This window comes from Podarcis cretensis (genome assembly GCF_951804945.1).
Source record: "Podarcis cretensis genome assembly, chromosome: 8".
Lineage (NCBI taxonomy): Eukaryota > Metazoa > Chordata > Lepidosauria > Squamata > Lacertidae > Podarcis > Podarcis cretensis.
The window spans coordinates 43,158,906-43,166,751 of NC_137177.1; positions in this window are offsets into that span (position 1 = coordinate 43,158,906).

The window sequence follows — 7,846 nt, forward strand, 5'->3', positions numbered from 1 at the left end:
GAAAACTGAGGAGAAGGAAAATGGAATAAGGTATGTTGGAAAAGGTCGTGGCTGGCTGGAACCCTGAACAGGAGCACTCTATACAAAAATTGTTTGCTGCAGCCCTTATTTGTGTGTAAATAAGAAAAGATACAGATATAAGTAAAACATTACCCTAACGTACGTTGATTCTTTCATTTGCAATGTACAATTAACAAATGAAGGGGGTATGCATCTTTGACCCTGTGCTGTCAACTGTGATAGAATGGCAGGGCAGGACCTGTCTGTGAGGAGGGCCCCAGGACTGGAGTTCAGGCAGTGAGAGGGGTGGGGCTCTGTCCTGCCATCACAGGACACCATGAGGGAAAAGTTGGTTGAGTCAGTCTCCACCCTGCCTTCAGAGAATGACCTTCCCAAGAGAGCTGAAAAGCCGGTTGGCCAATGGATGGAGGCAGCTAGAGAACTGGACTCAGGCCCTGTTGCTGCTCTTTGCACTGGCGTGCACAGATTTAGCAACTGCCAAAGAAGCACTTGATCGCAGCTTAGTCTTCTTGCTTAAGCGTAAGAACCATACAAATGATATACTCTGCCCCACTCTTTAAAAGTGGAGTGGGAAGGGCGTGTCAGCTATTGGGAAGATATTCTATATGGACCTGCATATGGACCTTTGAACTGTGTGTCCTGTGCTCTGAGCTGAGGTTCAGGCCGTGTGCTGATTCTTTCAGGTTTCCTCAAGCCGGGAGTCCAAGTACTGTGTCTCTGAGGGCAGGAGCCAGAACAGCATGTTTCTTTCTCCTGGGAAGAGTCGGAGCTTCTCCCTCGTGTTCCTTGCTCTAGCAAAGGATCCAAACAGCGCACGCATTCTCTGAGCCTTCCTGCTTTTGACAAAGAGGCAGGCGATCCCCATTAAACCAATTCCAGCTCTGGCTGATATGTATGCCAGGCAGAACTCGGAAAGACCTAACAGAAACCAGATCAGTTTCTTTCTGGTGGGGAAGTAGTGTGGAAATCCCGAGAGGATTAGCAACCTAGGGATGAAAGTCAGTTGAGTGCGTTTCTGGACATTGCATAATGATTCCTGGACTCTGATCTCAGCAACAAGCATGGCAGGAGTATATTTTTTCTGGAAAGCTCCGTAACCTTTTGCTCATCTCTGGCACTTACGTGTTGCTTAGTATTAATGATTAATACCAGTTGCTGGGAATCGCAGGTGGGCAGAGGGCTGTTGTGCTCATCTCCTGCTTGCAGGCTTCCTGCAGGCATCTGGTCAGCCGCTGTGAGAACAGGATGCTGGACTAGGTGGGACATTAGTCTGATGCAGCAGGCTCACCTTCGGTTCTTATGCTGCCAGCTTCATCACTGCATCTCCAACATCCCTTTGCTTTGCTAATTGGGCATGGGAATCAAACTACCGTATTTTTCACTCCATAAAACACACCTGACTATAAGATGCACCTAGTTTTTAGAAGGGGAATGCAAGAAAGAAAAAAAAATTAAAGGGAGCGCTGAGCAGATCCTGCGATGCATACAGGATCTGCTCAGCGCTCCCTTTCACGAGCCACGTGGAGCGTGTGTGCGGCGCTTGCAGGCTTTCCCCCTCCTCGGGGAAAAGAGCTGCATGGAATGTGTTTTCGGCTCTTGGGGGCTTTTCCCGCCTCCCTCCCACCTGCATTCGCTCCATAAGACACACACATATTTCCCCTTACTTTTTAGGAGGGAAAAGGTGTGTCTTATGGAGCGAAAAATACGATATATTTCATCCCATAAATTTGGGGTTCCTTTTAAACGTAATAACTGACTTTGTTGGCTGATTCCAAGGACTAAAAAGCCCAGCATTTTCTTTCCAACTTCCTTCTCACAAGGGAGGCTTAAGAATCATAGAATAACATCTGCTCCATCAGTAGACATAGTCTTATGCATCAATAGGATAGAATGTACACTTCCAATATCCATCAAATTCACTATAATTAAAAATCAGTATCTGCAAATTCGTTCGAATCCCTGCGGCGGGGTGCGCTCCCGCTGCTCGGTCCCAGCGCCTGCCAACCTAGCAGTTCGAAAGCACCTCCGGGTGCAAGTAGATAAATAGGGACCGCTTACCAGCGGGAAGGTAAACGGCGTTTCCGTGTGCGACTCTGGCTCGCCAGAGCAGCGATGTCACGCTGGCCACGTGACCCGGAAGTGTCTCCGGACAGCGCTGGCCCCTGGCCTCTTAAGTGAGATGGGCGCACAACCCCAGAGTCTGTCAAGACTGGCCCGTACGGGCAGGGGTACCTTTACCTTTACCTATCTGCAAATATATGTACTAACATAACATACATGTTAAATTCTTAAAGCAAAGTGCTTCTGCTCCCACCTCCCGATGCGAATAAAAGGGTATGGTAGCTAGGGGCACTTTTAGAATGCAAAGTGTGGAATATTTAGAAGTGTAATTAGTCACTGTAATAAATACATGATCATAGTGATTAACTGCATCCTTCTGGGATCTAGAACAAACTTGTCTGAAGTGCTGCCTGATGCTTTAATATATATAAGTATATATCCACCAACTTGGATGCCTTTAAAATCAGATAAATTTAATGGATGATAGATTGTCACAGGCTAACAGCCATGATGGCTGTGTTTTAACTCCACTGTAAGAGATGGCATGACAGTTGCTGGGAACCACAGGATAGGACAGATGGACCCAGATCCAGTGACAAGCAGAGCCAACTAGAAACATAAAATTATAGAGTTGCCCACAGGGCCTCTAGAGTTAGCTGCTTTCCCAGCTCCTGTGCAACAGGGTTTCCCTCCAGATGCTGCTGGACTACAACTCCCATCATCCTTGACCACTGGCCATGCCAGCTAGGGTTGATAGGTGTTGGAGTCCAACAACAACTTTTGTAAGGCTACAGGTTTCCCTACTCCGACCTAGAAGCTAAGAGATTTAGTGGGAGGACAGAGGCCTTTTGTGAGTAGCACACATCCATAGCAATACATGCGCATGAACACACATAAACCCCAAGGAACCATGCAATGCACAGCCTGCCCTTTCACGCACTCCACAGCTGGCTGCTGAGGTACATTTTGAACTGTGGATAACAGATTGTATGACAATTGCCACACACACCCGCCACTGCCAAGATATCATTTCCCAGATGAACAAACACCCCCTGAGCTTTGAAATCAGTGAAGGATACGTGTTGACAAAGTAAACTCATAATGCAGATGGGACAGAGCCTTCTGCAACTTGTAATAGTGCGGTCGGGGGTTGGGAAGTGATCCTTGGCATGAGGTCTCTGTTTGTGTAACTAAAACAGCACCACCATTCACAAAAAAGAAAGAAAAAAGATGGAGGTATCAGAAGTCATGGGTAGGTGTGGGGAACCTTTGCTGCAACTCTCATTGTCCCTAGCCACTGGCCATGCATGCTGGGTTCAGCAACATCTAGAGAGCCAAAGGTTCCCAGCACCTGGCTTGGGGGAACTGCCAGGGTTTAAGGGAGGAAAATAGGGGTGAGTGGTGGAATGGAATTCCTGGAAAGCAGGAGCACTTCATACTGCAACATTATGTTGCAGCTCTCACTTATTGTACCTGCTTCAGTCTATGAAATGCCGGAAGTCAAGGTATACAACATGTTTAGGGAACCTCCAGTCCTCTCTGTCTAGCTCTCAGGAGTCTCCTCAGTCAACTCCCCCTCCTCAGCCACACCTTCTGTTGACCTTGCTTTGCACCCTTTTGCCTGGCTGCAATTTGTCCTTGAACTCTGATACAGCTTTTTGCTTGTCTGGATGGAGGATAGAGTGCAGTGTGTAGAAACTAGACTACTGTACAACAGTAATATGTGTATTTGTTGCTCCGCCTACTTTTGCCTCCATCCCCACCCAGCACTGGCATGTGCCCCTGGAAAGGAATGCAGCCCTTGGGCTGAAGGGGGTCCCCCACCCCTGGTATACTTGTATCCCGTCTAGATGCAAAGGCTGGGAGGTGGACTGATATGCAAACAAGAACCCCCCCCCCGGGCTTTCGTTTTACTGTTGCTTCAGAAGTATGATTCAGAGCATTGTTTTCAACAGGAAACAAGTTTGGCCACTGAAGCTTAGATTGTGGGAGAGGGGAAGGAGGGGTGTGGTGTTATGCATGCAAGGCAAACATATCCAGGCTAACAGTTCTTTGCAGCACTCAAATTCACTTTCAGGCGTATTTAAGGGGTCAGCATGATCTACTGGGACGACATACTGTTGCTCAATGCTGCCCATCAACGCTAAGGGGAAGATTTTAGCTTTTGCACAACCAGCAGCAGGGCTTTGATGGTAAAGTCAGCTATGATGGTATAGTCAGATTTTTAATCTTTAAAATGCATTACATCTCCTATGTTTCTGTGCTTAGTATAAAGACACGAGAGGGCAGGGAGACGAGAGGGCAGGGTTTGATTTCCCAGCTGGCCACGAAACTCACTGGGTGACCCTGGGCCAGCCACTGCCTCTCAGCTCAAATCTACCTCACAGGGTTGTTGTGGGGATTAAATGAGGAGGGAGAGAACCATGTATGCCACCTTGAGCTCCTTGGAGAAAAGAAAGGGTGGGGGTGTAAATGAAATTATAAATAAATAAATAAATAAATAAGAGCCTGATTGATCAGGCCAGTGACCCATCTAGTCCAGCATCCTGTTCTCACAGTCGCCAACCAGATGCCTATGGGATGCCGGCAAGCAGAGCCTGAGCACAGCACCACTCTCCACTCCTGTGGTTTCCAGCGACCTACAGCAACGAAGGGAGAACGCAGCTGTCAAGGTCAGCAGTCCATGGTGATTCTGTTCTGCCTCCACGGCTGGAGATAGTATGCTTCTCAATGCCATTTGTTGGAAACCACGGGCAACAGCAATTGTTCCATGGTAGTTTCACATTCAGTTTTCAACTGGTTTTGGTCTTATTAGTTTGACTCTGGGGCAGCTTTAAAATCATTCTGTAGGCCTTTCCCCTCCCTCCCTCTGCATTAAGAGAAGAGACTTTATCAAGCATTATCTTCAAAGCCTCTCCCGCTTATCATGATCATGGGGTTTTATGCTTCTCACAGCATCAGAAAAGCGTAAATACTAATTGGCCATGGACAATAGTAACGAGTGCATCAGGGTTGATAACTATGAAGGCTACAGAGAGCAAGCCAGCAGAGAGAGAAACTTGTTTTGACTTGCAAAGGGAGTAAACATATCAAAGGAATGATGGCAGTCATATAGGCCAGCAAGCCTCCGTAACTCTTCGTGGCCAGAAGACAGTAAACGCAAATCATTCATCTGGAACTAAGTCACTTTCGCAACTGGCTTTTGAAGAAAGAGGTACAAAGGGATTGGGGTGGGGGATTGGAGGAAGGCAGAATCAGAAACCCTTTTGAGAAATTCTGCAATGACTTGCCAGGCATGGTCTACTAAAGCAGCAAAGAGACTGGGCTGCAAATCAGGCTGTCACTGGTTCCAATCTTAGACCCAGCACATAATAATAATAATAACAATAATAATAACAATAATAATAACAATAATAATAACAATAATAATAACAATAATAATAACAACAACAATAATAATAATAATAATAATAATAATAATAATAATAATAATAATTTATTTATACCCCGCCCATCTGTTTGGGCTTCCCCAGCCACTCTGGGTGGCTTCCAAAAAAATATTAAAATACCGTAATACATCAAACCACACACACAACACACCTCCCCAATTTGCTAAATGATAATATGAGGAGAATATTTCCAACTGGTAGTTGCCATACCAGTGGGGCTACATAATTGACTGGCAGGGCACTCTAGTCCAGAGCTGGGGAACCTTTGGTGGTCCTAGGGCCAGATTTTTATCTGGCCAACCTTCCAAGAGCCAAGTGGACAGGCCCAATGGAAGGCAATTTAAGTAACACACACCTTACTCCTGAACTACTCTCCCCTTGCTGTGTTTGTGTACAGGATTTATGCCTTTGGGATAGTAAAGGATAGTGTACTTTACTGCAGTTTGTTTCAACTTGAGGTGAACAAAGAACTCCCCACCACCAATAAAAATAAGACAAACCCTACCCAGTCTTATAATCAAAAAGACACACCAAAAGAAAAGGAAATGAGGAGGGAAGAAAACAAACTTGACACATTTTAAAAAGTATATAGTAGTTTTCAATAACCAGCCTAAATGGAGAGGAGGAACAAAATGGAGCTGGTCTTTCAGTGGAGCTGATGAGGGTCACCCTGCTTCCCTTCTCTCCATCGGGTACAACCACATAGAATGGCTGCTAAAAATGTTGGGTTCCATCCAACAAAGTCCTACTCAGAGTAGACCTTTGGAACTTAGTGGACACAACTAACTTGTGCCCCCTTCTTTCAATAGGTCAATTCTGAGTAGAGCTTAATTGGATACAACCCACTGGTTTCAGAAAATTTGGTCTATTGTGACATTGATTGAATTAACTTATTAAAGGAGAGCACAGATTTTCTAGCTAAACAAATTCATGGAAAGATTGTCTATACTCCTCCAAGAAACTCAGAGCTGCATGTGTTTTTCCTCCCCATTTTATTCCCACAACAGCTGTGTAAAGTAGGTTAGCCTATAAGAGTGACCAGCCCAGTGAGATTTGTGGCTGAGAAGGGATTTGAACCTTGTTTTTGCTACCTAAAACCTACTATTGAAACTTTCCATCACAAGCAGATGCTTGGCCTCAGCCCCCAGTTCAAATGAAATCTTGAGAAGTTCACATAAGGTGGCATGCTATCTTCCTTCTTACCTCATCTGAAACAAACAGGCACGATAAATTGTTAAAAGGAGAGGTGAGTTTCCAGGTAAGCAGCTCACCATTCATCAACATGGATTGAGGATGATGGAGTTTCAGCCATAATTTCCACCGATAAAGTAAAGTTATAGGGGTCATAAAGATACGGTGTGATTAGAACATACCTGAATCATTAACCTGGGCGTGGTTCTGAAACTGACAGGCATTGCATACGGAGGGATGGAATACAAGTGGATTAAAGTGCTGTGTCTCTGATTCATAAAACGTCCCGGGGCTGATGCAATGTCATGAGTTGTGCTAGGGTGCAGCATGCAGATAGCGCAGTATATTTCTCCCCAGTGAAAAGTGCTTGCCCTTATTATTTATACCCCGCCCATCTGGCTGAGTTTCCTCAGCCACTCTGGGCGAATCCCAATCAAGTGTTAAAAAGCCTCTGTCTGGTTCCCTGTAACGTCACTTCTTGCAATGAGGGAACCGCCAGAAGGCCCTCGGCGCAGGATCTCAGTATCCGGGCTGAACAATGGGGGTGGAGATGCTCCTTTAGGTACACTAGGCCGAGGCCGTTTAGGGCTTTAAAGGTCAGCGCCAACACTTTGAATTGTGCTTGGAAATGTACTGGGAGCCAATGCAGATCTCTCAGGATCGGTGTTATATGGTCCCGGCAGCCACTCCCAGTCACCAGTCTAGCTGCCACATTCTGAATTAATTGCAGTTTCCAGGTCACCTTCAAAGGTAGCCCCACATAGAGGGCATTGCAGTAGTCCAAGCGGGAGATAACTAGAGCCCTTAGCCCTTAGCAACCTACACCTGAAGGGGTATTGCAGAACGCTCCCTTGTGCTGCTCTCGCTTCTAAAAATGTGGGCAGTTACACAATGCGCCCCAACTGCAATCTGAGTTTTGCTTCTGTTTTGCTTACACAAGCCATCTATACCCTGTCTCTCTGGCTGGAGGCACTGCAGTCTGCTGACGAATACCAGTTGCTGGAAGCTGCAGGAGGGGACGGGGTTCTTGTGCTTAGGTCCTGCTGGCACGCTTCCTATGGGCATCTGGTTGGCCACTGTGAGTACAGGATGCTGGACTAGATGGGTCATCAGCCTGATCCATC